This window comes from Nelumbo nucifera, chromosome 1, assembly GCF_055504915.1.
Source record: "Nelumbo nucifera cultivar China Antique chromosome 1, China Antique-T2T, whole genome shotgun sequence".
In the NCBI taxonomy this organism is placed as follows: Eukaryota; Viridiplantae; Streptophyta; class Magnoliopsida; order Proteales; family Nelumbonaceae; genus Nelumbo; species Nelumbo nucifera.
In genome coordinates, this window is record NC_142649.1 from 33,269,256 (window position 1) to 33,287,432 (window position 18,177).

Consider the following 18,177-nt stretch of genomic DNA (forward strand, 5'->3'; position numbering starts at 1 on the left):
GCACACATCTCAGTTCTCTAGCAACCCCAGGTGCACATCTCAATCCCCTGGCAACCCCAGGCACATCTTAGTTCCCTAGCAACCCCAAGAAGGATTTGGCAACCCCAAGCGCACATCTCAATTTCCTGGCAACCCTAAGAAGGATCTGGCAACCCCAAGCACACATCTCAGTTCTCTAGCAACCCCAGGTGCACATCTCAATCCCCTGAAAACCCCATACACACATCTTAGTTCCCTAGCAACCCCAAGAAGGATCTGGCAACCCCAAGCGCACATCTCAATTCCCTGGCAACCCCAGGAAGGACGTGGCAATTTCAAGCGCACATCTCAATTCCCTAGCAACCCCATGCACCAAGGGTGGACACGAATTGAGCTTTTCATGAGCTATTTGAGATCGACTCGTGAAAATCATGGCTTGGCTTGGCTTGGCTTGGCTTAGCCCAAATCAAGCTTCAAACCGAATCCGAGCTCTATATATAGTTCGTGTCATAATCAAGCCAAATTCGAATACTCCACAACTTGGCTCGTTAAGCTCACGAGCCTAGTTGAGCCTTTATGTATATTGAAAGCGTATATGTATATTTATGTGTATATAATATTTATGCATATATTATACTCTTTGAACGAATGTTATTAATGGGGATATAGATGTATTGTGGTCCCATTCACATCCTATTCTAACTTCCAAATCTAAGAGAGTAGAAAAGGGAAAACCAAATGAAAAAACCCTTCGTCCCTTCGATCATTTGAACCCTTTCACCTTTCAGAGATAAAGACTCTTAGAGATTCGACCTCAACTCTCAAGCTCTCTCACAGCCAACGCCCGGCAATCTTAGGTTCTCAATTCTCACCTCTCACAGCTAACACCCCACGCACGACGCTCGATGCTCGATGCCCGATGCCCGATGGTCTCAGACTCTTAATCTCAGCTCTTACTTCTTCTTCCTCTTCTTCTTCTTCTTCTTCTTCTTCTTGATTTGGGTTTCTTCTTTGTCCTTTCTATAGTTGGGACTTGGAAGTTAGAAGGACTAATTTGTATTTGGTGATTGGCCCCAATCAACTCCTTTGTAACCACAAGGACCACCATCCAATATTCAAAGGTAACACCCAAAACCACAAGGACCATCGTCCATGCTACCCGAGTCCTACTCTTAAATAAATTACACAAGCTCATGAAAAAAGAAACAATTTGTCAGCCTACCACACAATATTCTTAAAAAATCTTTGGTGCTATTTTTAATTATCAGTTGGAGAAAAGACTATCCTTGTTTTTCTTCAATGTCATTTGTATTTTCATGACCCAACCTATGATCTGCTTTTTCAACTATGTCAAGTACTTCCATCAGCTTTTTAAGCTTTACCACACTGCCTTCTTGAATGTGGATTGGTACCTTCTCCTTGTAACCAGAACTATTCATCATCTGCATTAAATTTTCCTGCTACCCGCCAATACAAATTTGACTGACGATGTGGTGTTAATATGGAAGATAGATATTGAGATGCTTTGTTTGGTTTGGTGGTGTGTTGTAGGTCCCAAAATGTGATTATGTGAATTATTTTTCTTGTATAGTTTAATAGTTTTATGTGTGTTTGTTTCCAAAACTGAAACCTAAAAATGTGTTCTTGAATTATATTAGGTTTAAATAATATGTCATCCTATGGTAATTGATATCATGTTTCATAGATCATATGATGTTTGTACTCTAGAATTCATTTTTGTTCAGAAACCATTATTTTGATGATTTCAAAACCATTATTGTTTTTTTAAACAAAACCAACTTAGTTTTATTTCCCAAAACAGAAAACATAATTCAAGAACATGTTTCATTTTTTTCTTTTTTTTTTGTTTTTGTTGATGTAACAATTTTAAAACAAAAAAAATTAAAAATTAAAGAATGGAATTTACCAACTGAAGAAGGGGGTTAAGGTATCTGAACCAGATTATGATATTTGACAAAACCAAGTAGCTAGGGAATCTGTTATTAGGATAGTAGAGAAGGGTCACTTACATTTACCTAAAAATGTTGCTTATTTACTAAGGGCCACATGGTGTGTTTGTCTGTTGTGCAAATCTGAACCAGAACCTATACTCAACCTATTTGCACTTTCATGCATATAACATTCTAATTCTTTTTAGTTTAATTTTTTAATAGTATACAATATCCTTATCCTAGCATATTGAATAATTTATATTAAGGATTAGAACGATCAAATGGTAACTAACCATTTTGAAATGTAGGGATGTCATCATCCCCATTCATGATCACAATTTTTCATCAACAAATATTCCCTCAACTTCTATAGGACCCTCGCTCTCTCATTTTGTGTCTGGTCCATCCCCTATCACCATGGTTGGCACTACCGATCAATGATTCCTCACTAAATGAGACAAGTCAGATAGCAAATAATGCAAACAATCCCATTGCAAGTGCACCTTCTACCATAGTGGTACTCAGACTAGATCTTAGAGTCCTATTGAAGTTCAGGGAGATGGTCCAATAACGAAGTCAAAAAGACAAAAAACTTCAGGTGTATGGTTGGACTTCGAAGAGGTAAAATTTGATGATAGAGCAAAGAAGGTGTAGTGTGTCCATTGCAAGAGTATATTATCTACAGAATCTACTAGAGCTACAAGTCATATGGGCCGGCATTTAAAAGCATGCATACCAAGAAAAGTGGCTCTAAAAATTGAGAAACAACATAAGTAGCAAATGACCTTGAACTTCCAACCGGTAAATTCCAATGTTGATGCAAAAATTGTAGGTCCTCCTTTCTTAGATCCTAATGTTGCCGCAAAGTACAACCATTCCAAAATGAGAGAAGAAATTGATCATTGGGTTCTTATGCATGAGCATCCATTTATTGTAGTGGGAGAGGAAGGCTTTATTTTCATGACAAAGATGTGTACTCTAGCTTTTGAGAAGATTTCTTAGAAGTCACTAAAGAACGGTTATGTAATTTTGTATGAGGATCAAAAGAAGAAGTTGAAAAATCTTTTAAAGTGTATTTCGAAGATTAGCATAACCACAAATCCTTGGAAGTCACAAAACCAAAGGATTGAGTATATGGTGATAACTAGTCACTTCATAGATGCCAATTGGAGGTTATAAAAGCGTGTTCTCAATTTTATTCATGTTCCCACTACCACGTTGAAGGGTCGATATTGCAAATATAATTTACAAGTGTTTAAATGAGTGGGGCCTCGAGAATAAGGTGTTTACAGTTTCTATAGATAATGCATCATATAATGATTCATGTTTGAGGTTTTTGAGAGAGATATTTTCTAGGAATAGAAAATTTCTTTGTGATGGAAAATTGTTTCGTGTGCAATATTGTGCACATATTCTAAATGTATTGGTTCAAGATGGTTTTGGTGAAATTGGCTACATCATAGAAAATGCGAGTGAGAGTGTCAAATACATTAACCAGTTTGAGTGTAGGAAACAAATTTTTTTCTGAAATTGTAAGTTGGTTATTGATTGTCCTACCTATTGTAATTCAACTTTTGAGATGTTGTCATGTGCTTTGAAATTCAGAGGTATGTTTCTAAGATTTCAAAAAAAGGGAGCCCAATTATGACTACTTGACAACTCCTGAAAAATGGAGAAAAGTGGAGAAAGTATGTAAGGTACTTGAAGTGTTCAATGTAGTTATCAACATTATTTCTGGTAATGACTATCCTATTTCTAATTTGCACCTCGATGAGATCTATAGGATAGAGGAAATTTTGAACTTAAAGTTAATGGATGAAAATGATTTCATTCGAATGATGGTTGGGAAGATGAAAGAGAAGTTTGATAAGCATTGGAGTGAATGTAATCTATTAATGGCAATGGCTTCCATTTTGGACTTGAGGTGTAAATTGAGGTTGGTTGATGTGTTTTCCAGAAATATATCCAGAAGCTTTAGAAGGAACATTGAGCAGGTTCGAGGGGCTTTATACCAGCTTCATGATGAATATGTAACTACTTATAATGCTTCTAGCAGTGAGCAATTCTCCACTAAAGGGAATGGTAGCAATAGGTTTTTTACAAGTTCTAGTTCCAACTCCCAGTCATCAACAAATTCAGGATGGTCAAAATTGATGAGTTATGTAAAGCAAGTTGGATTTGTACCTTGAAGAAGGTGTTTATATTTGTGAGGAAAAAATGTTACATTATGAGTTTAATGCTTTGGAATGGTGGAAGGCAAATAATTTGAAATATCGGGTATTGTCAAAGATGGCAATTGAGATTCTTGCCATTCCAATATCCACACTAGCTTCAGAAACTACATTCAATGCTGGTGGTAGGGTAATTGATTCTTACCGTGCATCTTTGACTCTAGAGACTATTCAAGCTCTGATTTGTAAAAGGGATTGGATTCATCTCCTTCATTGGGTGAAGAAAAACAAAAGGTATATTACACTTGATTTCTACTTATTATTACTTATTGGTACATTATTTATTTTTTGCTTTGATTTATTGTTCATCAATTATTTAATTTTGGTCCTTTTTCATGTTTGTAGGTGGACAAGAAACCTATTGAGATAGTTCTACCCATTTCTTAATGATGCCTTCAGCTTTGGGTAGATTGTTTGGATTCTATAGGATGTGGCCATGTCAATCATAGGCTATGGATTCAATTGCTTAGGATATTTAATTGAGATGCTTTATTGTTGGAATGTATATTTAACTTTTTTTAATATTTTACTATTATGGTTTGTTTTTTGGTTCTTGTGAGATGTTATTTGATGGTTTTGTTTGTCTATTAAAGAATGAACTATTGATTTAATCCTAGAAACAATCTATTGAACTCATTGCAAATCCAATTACACCTATGATTCCTCAGTAGTTATAACTTTAATGCATAGATCTCCATCAATTAGCTGAGGAAATTTTGAAGAGGATGGAAAAGATTGGGGATAATGTCCATCAATTAGCAATAGCATGGAGATTCCAACCGAGAATACTCTAGAACCCCAGAAATCCATTTCTTTTTTATGTAAATATTTTCTGTTTGTTGGCTTATGTACAACGGCTAGAGTCTCAGTCTAGTAAGATAAAACTTATTCATGCAGTTAGAGGAGCTTCAAAGAGCAAGATCTCAGGTTCCAAATATTTAATTTATTATCATCTATATAAATTTATTCACAAAGAACAAATACAACTATCTTTTCAGTTATAAATTGATACCTTAATTCATCATTTTTTTTTCTGTTGAATTGGTGATCTATAGGGTCTCTTCTTAGGAGTTAGGAGCCGGTGGTGCAGCAAGGTGGAAATATCAGTTTCGCAAGTTTTTTTCTTCTCCAGTAGCTTTTGAAATCACAATTCTTTCCAAGTTCCAATATATTAGAAACAAAAATTGAGGAAATTAAAAAGTGACGTAAGATCTTTCTAGCTTTTAGTCCATTTTGATGGTTCTGGACTGGGGTCCATGCAAGCAAAATTATAGGGTGGTTTAATGAAACTATATTTCAGATTTTTAAAATATTTTAAATGGTCGCGAATAACTTCCTGAATGGTTCGGATTAATTGGAAATGTCTAAAGTCGATGTTTATTTTAAATGATTGGAGCCAATGAGCTTGCATCTTCTGTTTGTGGATGTATCAATAGTCAAAGTAAAAAGTACAATAATGGAACTAAAGCTTCTGATGAATCAACTCGAGTAACAGCTGCAGTACTTGTGACTTATCAACCAATAGTAGTGCAGATGCTCATCAAACATCAAAGGGTCTTCATGGGACACTTAAGCAATGTCTGAGCATTCCTTTGAATCTTGTTCATGTTAGTATAAATAACTAACTCACCACTGATTGCTTTTCTTTTTATAATTTCCCCTTTTTCCTTTTATCAATTTTTTTTTGAATCATGAAGTGCATTCTTTTGAGCTCTCTATTGTGTAACCTCGTACTTGTAAGCTCAATGTTTCACATTTTTGGTTCATTAATTAGTTGAACTTAAGTTATTGTTTAATAGTATGTGTGATCACTTCCTTCACCTCTTACTTTTATGTCCTTTATAAGGTCATTAGATAAGTTTTTTCATGTCCTAGATGGCTAGATTACACTACAAAAATTTTGATTGAGAAATGGATACAGTGGCTCTGTGATCCAATATGAGATTCAGGGTAATTGATTAAACATTTACAAAGTTGGTTTTCGAAGACCCATCTTAATACGTATAGGAGGAAAGTAGTATTTGATGCAGGTGACAGTGTTTGGGTCATTTTAATAGAGGAACACCTACCAGTTGGGCAACGTGGAAAGCTAGCATTAAGGAAGGTTGGACCATACGAGATAGTTAAAGTCATTAATGAGAATGCTTACAGATTAAAGCTACCCCTAGCCATATACCTACCCATGATGTTTTCAATGTCAAACACTTGGTATCATATATTGGAGATCAATCAGATGATGATTTGAATCCAAGGACAAATTCCCCCCACCCTAGGAAAGATGATGCAGTACAGGAGAAGGTCAATAAGTTCTATACAAGTTGAAACCACTCCAAAACATATAAGAAGCACTACTAGAATATGTAAATTTAGAGGCACTTGGCCAGTGGTGGTGCAAAATAAATGCCTCTATGTCATGTTAAAGAAGGCAATTTCGTGTCTTTCTTGTAGAGGCGCTATTTTATGCTTCCATTGTTGGGAGAATGACCGATCAGCCTATAGTTAGAATTTCTAGACTCAAAGTATTGTCGGGGTAGGTGCCAGCTCGGAATGATGCCAATTCATGGGCAGCCATTGGTGCATAGAGTGTGGGTTGTTGTACTTTTAAATGTTTATAGCTCTTCGGTGGAAATCATAAATCTTCACTACAAGAAAAACCGGCTAGCCGGCGGTTTGAAAAAGCACCGGCCTAGATGTCTAGGATGGCGGTTTTAACAACACCGTCGACTTTGAGATAAATTAAGCACAAAGTCAAATATACCGGCGGTTTTATAAATTAGACCGGCCATTAACCAATATCGAACCGGTTAAAAATTACAAAAAAATTGAGAAGTGGCACCGTTTTTTTATTCAACATGGAATCTCCCCTTTTTTTATTCAACACCGTCGACTTCCTTCCCCCGTTTTTTTATTCAACATGGAATCTCCCCTTTCCTTATGTAGTTTGCGTTTCCCTTTGGAGTCTTTGAGTATCCCTTATTGAGTTTCCCCTTATTGTGTTTCCCTTTGGAGGTCTTCTTCAACGCAGAGTTCCCTTAGAGTTTTCAATACTCCAACCTTGGAGTATCCCTTCTTCTATTTGGAGTTTCCCTTAATCTCAAAGTTAGTTTACACTTTCCGATTTCGTCTCTCCCCTTCCTCTTCTAGTTGGGTACAAACACAAAGTTTGAGTTTTCCCTTAATCCCAAAGGTTTAAAGTTTTCGTTCTTTTGAGAATAAATAGGTCAGGTTCTGATCGAAGATAGACAAGAAAGGGGTTCAGCATCATCCTCATTCATCTGCTCGATTGATATACGTCAACTGAGTTAATTGGAGGGAACAACACATGGTTTTTATTGAAGGAATAATCTGCTCCATTCGTTTCACTTGAACGGCACAGCAAAGTATGTTTTTAAGTATTTAGCTCTCCCAAAAAAGTCTGAATACCTAATCATTCAATAGTGAGTGCATTCAATTTTTATTTGTTTTTCTGTTTGTTCCATAATGTTACATATATATATATATTTGTTTTTGTTTTTATTTTATTTGTTTGCCTCTACAAATGTATTTGATGTTCTCAAATGGTGAATTCATTGGAAGTTTTTTTTAATGTGTATAATCAACCCAGGCTTTGAAAAAAAAAAAAAAACAAACTTTAGAACCCAATGCTAAGATGAAAGTTCTGAAACTCTTCTCACTAGGGCTGCTTATAGGCCACCGTGTTCTAAAGGGAATGTTTGAATTTTTAACTCTTTTCAATGCGTAGAAGCAGATGTATTTTAATGTATAAAAAGGGACATACCTGGTGGAGAGATGGGTTACACTCTTATTCCTGCCAGTTCTAAGTGACGGCAAAAATGATTGCTTTTTGTAATTAACATCTTTGCAACGTCTTAGACAAAAAATGTTGAATATTAGCTGAGTACCCAATTTGGATCTCTCTAAAACAAGGGAAGAGTCTCGGTTCTCCAATTTCCCTATAGGGAAGGGAAGGGAAGAAGGAAATTGTTGGTTCGGCTGTCTTAATATGTATGCTTATCTTTGTTGGGTCTTAAGTCATTAGTTGTTGGGTCTTAAGTCATTAGTTGTTGGGCCTTAGTTATTGGGCCTAATCTTATTTAGTGTTTTATTTGTCTAGGTGTCCCATCACTAATCAGGGGCATTCTAGTCTATTTATGTAACATTATGTAATACACTTATTTATAATAGAGTAGGGTCGGCTGAGAGATTTTTATTGCCGCCATTCTCAAATCTTCCTCTTCTTCTTCTTCTTCTCTTCTCCTTCGGCAACTGTATTCCAGCAAACATGGTATCAGAGCTCTAATCTTTCACCTGGTTACAGCCGCCGCTCCTCTTCTAACTCTCTTTTCTTTCTTTTCTATCTTGGTGGCTGCAAAGAAACCCTAGGGTTGGTCGTAGAACACAGTAGGACCTACATCTAGGTTTTTCCTTGGTTGTAGGGCCCAAGGGGAGTTAGTCCCAGAAGTTGATGCCCCACTAGACTCAGTACAGCAGATTGTAGCCATTCGGCTAAGAGAGATCTGTGTTGAACAAATCTAGGTGGGAGGACTGATTGCGGCAGTCCTAGAACTGGTCGTAGAGGAGATTACAGTCTGCGACAGCAGTGATTAGAACACAGCAGAAGTCAACACAACAGATTACAGCCTGCGACAGCAGTGGTTAGAGCACAGTGCAGCCGTGTGGTGCTCGTGGTTTCAGCTCTGTTACGGGTTCTCAGGACTAAGTTTGCAGTGCAACAAGTTCCGTAAGTCTGAAGCAGCTTTCTGTATATTGTGTTCACGGCTTTGATCTTTGCAAGTAGGAGAATATGTCTTCTATATCTGGGGAAGTGTCTTCTAGAGATGTTAGGACTGGTGTGAGGTCTCCTAATCTGGAGAATCCAAATCTACATAGCCTGCAGATCACTAATGTGTTGTTGGATGAGTACAACTTCAGAGAATGGTCTGTTTCAGCCATGCTCTTCATCACACCCCGAGAACTCATTGGTTATTTGGACGGGCTGAAGAAGGAACCTGAAGTGGGTAGTGTGGAATATGCAGTTTGGCATAAGGAGAATGCTACTATTATGTCCTGGCTACTTGCTTCAATGACTCCAAGGGTAGCTAGGACTGTTCAACATTTCTCCATTGCTGCCAAGATATGGGAGAAAGTGTCTAAAACTTATGGGTAGAGAAAAAATAATGCCAGAATTTATAGACTGAATCAAGACATTGCTGCCTTGAGGCAAGGGGATATGACTATTGCAACATATTTTGCTACCTTAGAAGGACTATGGGAAGAGCTAGATCATCACCTTATTCTTGATTAGGAGAATGCCAGAGACAAGGAAAGGCATGACAAACAAATTGAAGAGGGCAGAGCATTTAAATTTTTGGCTGGCTTAGATCCAATATATGAGGGCATAAGGTCCCAAATTCTGGGAAGGGATGAAATGCCAGACTTACATCATGTCTATTACCACATGAGGAATGAAGAGGTTAGAAGAAAAGAAATGCAAGTTGATACTCAAATTAAGCCAGCTGAACAGCCTGTTGAACATTCGGCCCTAATTTCTACAAATCAAAAGAGGAATAAGTACTCGGACAAGAGGCATCTGAAGTGCACCCACTTTGGAGGAGAAAGGCATGTGAAAGAGACTTGTTGGGTTCTCTATCCGCATCTGAAACCAGCTGCTTTGAGGAAAGATAAGAAGCATCAGAAGGGTCAAGCTGCAAGTGGAATCTGGTTGCTAGTCACAGTGATGATAGCTCAAAACACTCATCCACAGTTACTTCTTCTCCCATGGGATAGATTGCTAATTCCTCCGGACACGGGTCCTTGGGTTTCACTGCTGCTGAGGTAAAGGTACTTAGTCGGGCACTAGCCCGTCTAAGAACCAATTCTCTTGCTTCCACCTCCCTAGCCAGATCAGGTATTGTCTCTGCTTTTAGTGCAACTAGTTCTATTGATCCTGCCTCTTGGATTATTGATTCCAGTGCAACTGACCACATGACACATATGTCTTCTCTATTTTCTTCCTATCATTTATTGTCTGGCCAAGATAAGATGAGGGTTGCTGATGGTTCTCTCTCTACCATCTCTAGGAAAGGGGTGGTTGACCTAAGCAAGGACCTCTCACTTAAATCTATTTTGCATGTTCCCAATCTTTCTTCAAATCTCTTATCTGTAGCATAACCTTTTTTCCTACTCATTGTGTCTTTCAGGACAAATTGACGAAGAGAACAATTGGGAGCGATCATGAGTGTAGAGGTCTCTACTACCTTGATGCAGACATCAGCTCGGCCTTACAAACATCTACTACTAGTAGTCAGTCCAATGTGGAGTCAATAGCTAGGTTACATCTGTGGCATGCTAGGCTAGGTCATTTACCTTTTTCATCATTAGAAGTGTTGTTTCCAGAATTATTCAAAGGTGTTTCAAGTCAAAATTTAGTTTGTGAAGTATGTCAGCTATCAAAATAATGTAGAACTGTTTATCCAATTTCTAGTAATGAAATTCAATCTCCTTTTGAGTTAGTCCACTCTGATGTTTGGGGCCCTTCACCCCTTATTTCTGTTGATGGCTTTCGGTACTTTATCAGTTTTATTGATCACTACTCTCAATGCACATGGATCTACTTGTTAAAAGGACGTGATGAAGTGCCACGGGTAACCATAACATTTTACAAAATGATTGAAATACAATTTGGCAAGAAAATTAAACAATTTAGGTCAGATAATGCTGCTGAATATTTTGAAAGATCCTTGAACCTGTTTATGGAGGATGCTGGAATGATCCATCAGTCATCTTGTGCTAGTACCCCCCAACAGAATGGGGTTGCTAAGCGCAAGAATAGACATCTATTGGAGACTGCTCGAGGCTTACTATGTCAGCACAAGGTTCCCAAACACTATTGGTCTCAAGCAGTCCTTACTACATCATATTTGATAAATCGAATGCCATCCAAGGTATTGGGGATTAAAACTCCTTTCTCTGTCCTTTGCCCTCATCTTCCAGACTTTTCTCTTCCACCGAGAGTCTTTGGTTGTGTATGTTTTATACATGTAAAGGATCCTAAAAAGACCAAACTAGATCCTAGAACTATGAAAGGAATCTTTTTGGGGTACTCTCCTACACAGAAGGGTTACAAGTGTTATGATCTAGTCACCAAGAAAAAATGTCACAAAAGATGTGGTATTTTTTGAGTCTCAATCCTATTTTCATTCTTCCCAGAATCCTCTTCATGGGGAGACTAGTGGGATGGAAGAAGATTCTTCTGTTCCCTCCTTCTTTGTGCCTCTTTCAGCCTCGGACCTTCTGTCTTCTCCTCCTGATCCTCCTAGTTGTGGTATCCCGGGTGAATCTAGTGAGGCTTCCATTGTACCAGCTACTACTCGTGATGTTGCAGATGTTACAGAAGACTCCAGCAGGCAACAAAAAGATATAAGAATCACCTACAACAGAAGGAAAAAGGGTTCTCTAACTCATGACAACAACTAATTGGACTCGGATCAACCTGTCTCAGCAACTCCAGGTAATCTTATCACACATCCCTCTGACTTGGATTTTCCTATTGCCCTTCGTAAGTCTACCCATTCTTGTACTATCCGACACCTCGTTGTTGATTTTGTGTCTTACTCACATTTGTCTCCTCGTTATTGTTCTTTTGTGTCTGCTCTTTCTTCTGTACATGTCCCTACTAGGTATTCAGAGGCAATGTCCGACCCAAGATGGAAAGAGGCTATGAACGAAGAAATGAAAGCCTTAATGAAAGCAGGGACTTGGGAATTAGTGGATCTACCGGAAGGGAAAAGCACTGTTGGATGCAAGTGGGTGTTCACTGTAAAGCATAGGGAGGACGAGTCCATTGAAAGGTACAAGGCCAGACTTGTAGCAAAAGGGTTTACTCAAAAATAAGTGATTGACTACAAAGAAACCTTTGCTTCAGTAGCAAAACTCAATACAATCCGAGTTCTATTGTCATTAGCTGCAAACTTCTCATGGGAGCTACATCAGTTGGATGTGAAGAATGCTTTCCTAAATGGCGATCTACATGAAGAGGTATTCATGGATTCTCCACCAAGTTATGGGTTTGGCAGGAAGGTGTATAGACTGAGAAAAGCATTATATGGTCTTAAGCAGTCTCCTCGAACTTTGTTTGAGAAGCTTTGTGGGGCCATGAAGAAAGGGGGTTACACTCAAAGTGGGGCAGATCATACCTTGTTCATAAGGAAGAAAAATGGCAAACTTACAACACTTATTGTCTATGTGGATGATATGGTGATTACAGCGGATGGTCAGGAAGAGATTAAAAGACTAAAGGAGTTCTTGGCTGCTGAATTTGAGATCAAAGACCTGGGCTAGTTGAGATACTTCCTTGGGATTGAAGTTGCTAGGTCAAAAGAGGGCATCTATATATGTCAGCGGAAATGTCCTTGATCTTCTACAAGAGACAGGTATGATGGGGTGTAGGCCAGCAGATACTCCAATAGAGCAGAACCATGGTCTACAGGAATCAGTAGGAGATGACTACCTTGATAAAGAGAGATACCAAAAGCTGGTGGGGAAGTTTATTTATCTATCCCTCACTCGCCCTGATATTGCTTATGCTGTACATGTTGTCAGTCAGTTCATGCACTCTCCTAAAATCCCTCACATGAGAGCTGTGGAAAGGATTCTCAGATATTTGAAGACTTGCCTAGCGAAAGGGATTCTATTCAGAAAACACAATAAAATTGAAGTTGAAGCATATACTGATGCAGATTGGGCTGGTTCTGTTGGGGGCAGGAAGTCCACTTCCGGGTACTGCACCTTTTTTGGAGGAAATCTAGTTACATGGAGGAGTAAAAAACAAAATGTGGTTGCTAGATCAAGTGTAGAGGCTGAATATCGAGCTATGGCTCATAGTGTTGCTGAACTTCTATGGCTTAAGATCCTTCTTGGTGAACTTGGAACAAAGATCAAGTACCCTCTCAGGTTGTACTGTGACAACAAGGCTGCCATCAACATTGCAAATAACCCAGTGCAACATGATAGAACGAAACATATTGAGATAGACCGCCACTTTGTCAGAGAAAGAATAGTCTCAAGAGAACTCTGCATTCCTTATACTCCCTCCGAGATGCAGATCGCAGATGTTTTAACTAAAGGGCTAGCTTCAATAAAATTCTTGGACTTACTTGGCAAGCTAAACATGATTGATATCCATGCTTAGCTTGAGGGCGAGTGTTGGTTCGATTGTCTTAATATGTATGCTTATCTTTGTTGGGTCTTAAGTCATTAGTTGTTGGGCATTAGTTGTTGGGCCTTATTTATTGGGCCTAATCTTATTTAGTGTTTTATTTGTCTAGGTGTTCCATCACTAATCAGGGGCATTCTAGTCTATTTATGTAACATTATGTAATACACTTATTTATAATAGAGTAGGGTCGGCTGAGAGATTTTTATTGCCGCCATTCTCAAATCTTCCTCTTCTACTTCTTCTCTTCTCCTTCGGCAACTGTATTCCAGCAAACAGAAATCATATATTGGGGAGGTTTTCTGTCTATATGTAGCTGTTTGGGGAAATTTCCCTCTCTAACATGAATTTGACTTCATTGGAGGGCTTGCCACGTGACTTGATGGGAGGCTTAGGTAAGGGAAAGGAAAGAGAGAGAGAGAGAGAGAGAGAGAGTTAATGAAATAACCAGGATAATGGAAGCAAGGAGAGACACTTTAAGGAGAATCTGGGAAAGGGAGAATGGAAGCAAGGGAGGGTATATGATGTGGACAACCTTGGATTATATATATAGTAAGTATAGATGTGCAACTGTTCTATCTCACAGAACGGAATTGTAGTAGAGACCTGAAATTGAACCCTGACTTCACCTGGGTTGGAGTGTCTAAGGATTAGTAGCTCATTACCTGGGTTGTGTAGCTCATTACCAAAAAAGATGATATTTTGTGTAGAGAGAGCAAAAGATGATATTTGGAATTATATAGTATTTTTCTTATAAAAAATCTTCAAACCCGCAGCTATTTGTGCTAATGGAATGTTGTTTTCAGCACACAATTAATTAATGTTCACCATTCATTGGCCTGGCCGCCTGGCATTGACAGGGTAGAGAAGGCTGGTGCAAGCTGGTTATTTAGAATTTGACTTGATTGGATTCTGATCATGATCCAACCCATTGACAGCCTTATCTATAGAAACTAGAAATAAGAGAAAAACTTCCCCAGTATCTTCATCATATGAAATACTAAATTACCTCACATCTTCCTTGAAATCTTCAGAGTCCTCATATGAAGAAAACCGTCGATAGATAGTCTGACAAAGAGTAAAGAAAGTAAGTATAAAGAAGATGGAGATCTGTTGACATTAAAGAGAATCCTATTCTTTATTAAAAATGGAGGATTTATGTTGCCAATAACAATCAATGGGCTGAAGATGGTGATCAAAGACCCTAGCACATTTACTGACTACAGATAAATCATAAACATTAGTAGGTGTAACTTTGATATTAAAAGCAAAAGAATTCAAAAACAAAAAAAAACAAAAATAAAATAAAATGAGGTCGTGCTAGTGCACATGATGAGCAATCATTTATTTAATAGAACAAATTAGAACTAAGAAAGAATACAGTAATGCCAAATGTATCTTATCCATTCATATATACCTTTTTCATCTTTTCCTAATTATCGGTACTAATCTGTGAACACAATTTACATCTTATTTACATATTTTCAATATTATTATAAATTTGATACTTGAAAGGACCATTTCCACCTTCCAATCTGAAGAGGACACTGAATTTGGATGAAGGAAGCAATGGACCTCAAGAATTGACAACCAATGGCACAAACATACACATGGCAGACATGCACTGAGGTTGCTTGCACCAAGTCAAATCAGCCTGAAGTTTTGGGGATATTTTGTAGGCCATTGACCATAATTTCTGGCAGTGCAGTAGCAGGATTTGCAGATAAAGGGCCTCAACATGTTGCCATTCTATAGACCAATATCACATTGGTAAACCTCGTGTAGACTCAAACCTAACTGGTTCTCACATTTTGAAATGCACATATGATGGGTAGCACCACTTCATGAGAACACAAGACAAAGTATGAGAATGGTCAATTCATGCAAGAAAATGCCAAATTTTATGTCCATATCCAGCCCACTCTCCAAATTCCCTGGATAGTTGGGACCAACATTGGATAATAGCCTTAAATGCCGGATAGGACTAACTGGATCCATGCCCAGACAGGATTAAGTCAAGGACTTAGGTCTAGTATACAAGAGGATGGAATTTGGACTTTCAGTTGTCAATGATAACAAGATAAACCCAACATAGTTAGTTGCCAATAAGGAAATCCCACCATAGTTACCTGGTTTTGACCTAGACTTGGGCCTAACATTGCTGCCTTATAATATAAACCAGTCAAGCTTAAACTTACCTCAGTTCAATCCATGTGCGCACCTAGTCACTATTCCTCTCCCTTTATCATGGATCCATATCCTTTAGAAGCTCTTTAGCTCTATCTTTAGATATTGTGATCTCATCCTTCACAACGTGGGAAGCAATTAACTCTTGGCCTTCTGGCTCTATGGGACCTAGGGGGTGCTTTTCTATGGTCTTTGGTTCCTTATGCATATGTTGGGCTGTTTGGAAGGAGAAAAATAGAAGAGTTCTCAAAAAGTCTCATAGACATTTATCATATCTTTGTGCTTTTTTATTAAATGTCTGGACACTTGCTCCTGAAGTGTTTAAGTTCTAAATTGAAGATAGATAGTACTATCTTTTGGGTTTGGAAGGTGGTATATTGTAAAGCATTAGGCTAGGGGTCTTTTTCATGTCTATAAAAACTCTTCTCCATTAATATTTGTTTTATCCAATATGCCAAACCTTTGATAAAAGAAACATCTTTGGCATGAAAGAAGGGAAAGTGTACTTTTAGAGAATTATTGGAAAAGACTAGCTGAGAATAAAGAATAAGTACCTATCTAAGGCCAATAACACCAATATGTTGCAGTGTCTTCTCCCACTATGAAAAGGAGGGTTCACATAGGGTTATAGTGCAATTTGATTTGACCAGAATGGAGTTTTAAGGCTGAAACTCTTCAACATGCAGAAATCTTTAGGGGGGGGGGGGTGCTTGCCAATGTGTAAGGTTTTGTTTAACAAGAATACCTGCCACATCAGCATAAACAATATTATTATAATGGTAAATGTATAAATTTTCTAATATTTCCTAATGGATTTCTGTTTTATTTTTTACTTGCAAAATTTCAAATGAAAATTAATTAATGATCATGGTGTTGTTCGTTCTTGTTTAGTTTAGTTTAGTATCAACTTGATATCTGACATGTCTCTTCTCGGGTTTCAGCATACATTTTGTTCAGTTCTGACATTATATCAGAGTAGGATCAGGACAAGGATTTAACAGTGATTCAGGCTAGGATTCTGTGCCTAGAACATCAACAACTTAGTAGTCTGTTGATAGTCAGTTAAGGTAAGTAAGGGAAAATCAATTTAATCAGTTAAAGTGATGAACATCCTTGGTGAAAGACAAAGAAGCCACTGTTGAAATCTGAATTTGATAGATCACCACCCTTTAAATGAAAAATTCCCTAATTTTTTTTACAGTAATTAGAGTGAGTTCATGGCCTTTGAGCAATACAGATTCAGAGAAAATGTGAAGAAATTTGAGTTTTGTTGATGTTAAAATGATTGACTAATAACTCATAATAAAAAAATGAAATAAGCATTTCCATACAGCTAACAACCTTCCAGACTACAGAGTGATTCAAATTGATAGAAGATGGTAAGTCTTCCTATTGAAAATATGATGGGTACCTTTTCTTGCTTGCTTCTTGGTACTTATCACATTGATAGTCTTCAAATAGTTGGAAGTTAAAAGACTTTCACTTCGCCAAACTACCAGAGTACTCTAATGTATTTGTTAAGAATTGGTCATTCTCCCCACCCCCACCCCTCATCTTGCTAAATTTCAACTAATTTTTCTTTGGCCCATTTATTATTGCTCTAAATATGGTGTTCTCTATAGTTTGTCATCTTAGCATCCATTAATTTATTTTAGGATATTTTGGTTCCATAGAAAAATAACAGAGAAACATAAAGTTGAGGGCAAAGTTCTTAACAACTTCTATTAAATTCCTTAATATTTTTTTCTCATTTTTTTGTTTCTTTCTTTTTTTGTACACTGGTTGTACTTTCTCTAGTTAAATATCTTAAATCGGTTTTAATCTAGACTGGTTTGGGTTGAAAATGTTCTGGCCAGGCTAAGTCAAAGGTTCTACACCTGATGGTTGTTGAGGCAAATGAATTGCACTTTACAATGCCATGTTTTGGGTCAACCCCACATGAGAATACCATGCTATAAATGGTTTCTTCCTTAGCCAATGTCATGTCAGCACACCTAACCTCAACACCAAATTATTAATATGTGGTCAAGAGGACTTTTCTGTTTTGAGAGAGAGAGAGAAAGAGAGGAGTAAATAAAAACCTGGTATGTCATGCTCCAAATTTATATGCAAAGAAAAATTACTATTAGGACAGTCTTGAGGCATCATCTCTCCTAGAGTTGTGAATTGGGTTCAAACTTGTGAATTAGGAGGTTTGAGTTTAAAAGAAAATGCCAATGGGCCGTTATGGAACCCCTCCTGCACCACTAGGTGTTTTGTTAAAATGCCCAAATGAATGAGTAATGTGTTTTTGGACATTTATTAGACTATTCCATTCAGATTGGACCAAGGCTGCATTTGGCATTCCTTATTTCAAGGACCTATCTCCTTTTTGCAGTTAAAAACTTAACGTTTGAGGAGGCATTTTAACTGCAAAAAGGAGATGTGTCCTTAAAATAAGAAATGCCAAATGCATCCTAAACCAATTTTGGGATAGAGTGATTTAAATTGGGTTTTTCCGTTTTTGCTCCAAACTAGACTTGACCAACTAAGCTTGGATCACCTTGTAGGGCCCACATAGGCCTAGACTTTATGGGGACCTTTCCTCAATTTCCTAGTGATTAATGTCGACCTT

The 18,177-nt window shown here is 37.7% G+C and overlaps 1 protein-coding gene across 49 annotated transcripts in view; it reads left to right on the forward strand.

The window, feature by feature from the left end:
* Positions 1-7,001: 7,001 nt before the first annotated feature.
* The window catches only part of LOC104612052 (uncharacterized), a 35,744-nt gene continuing 24,568 nt past the window's right edge, over positions 7,002-18,177 (forward strand). For 37 of the 49 annotated variants that reach the window (XR_016081174.1, XR_016081213.1, XR_016081178.1 and 34 more), the window contains exon 1: positions 7,002-7,542. The gene's annotated coding sequence lies outside the window, so the exon portion shown is untranslated. Of the gene's footprint in view, positions 7,600-16,504; positions 16,631-18,177 lie in introns of all 49 variants that reach the window. The other 12 variants (XR_016081173.1, XR_016081209.1, XR_016081171.1 and 9 more) reach the window with 5 other exon arrangements.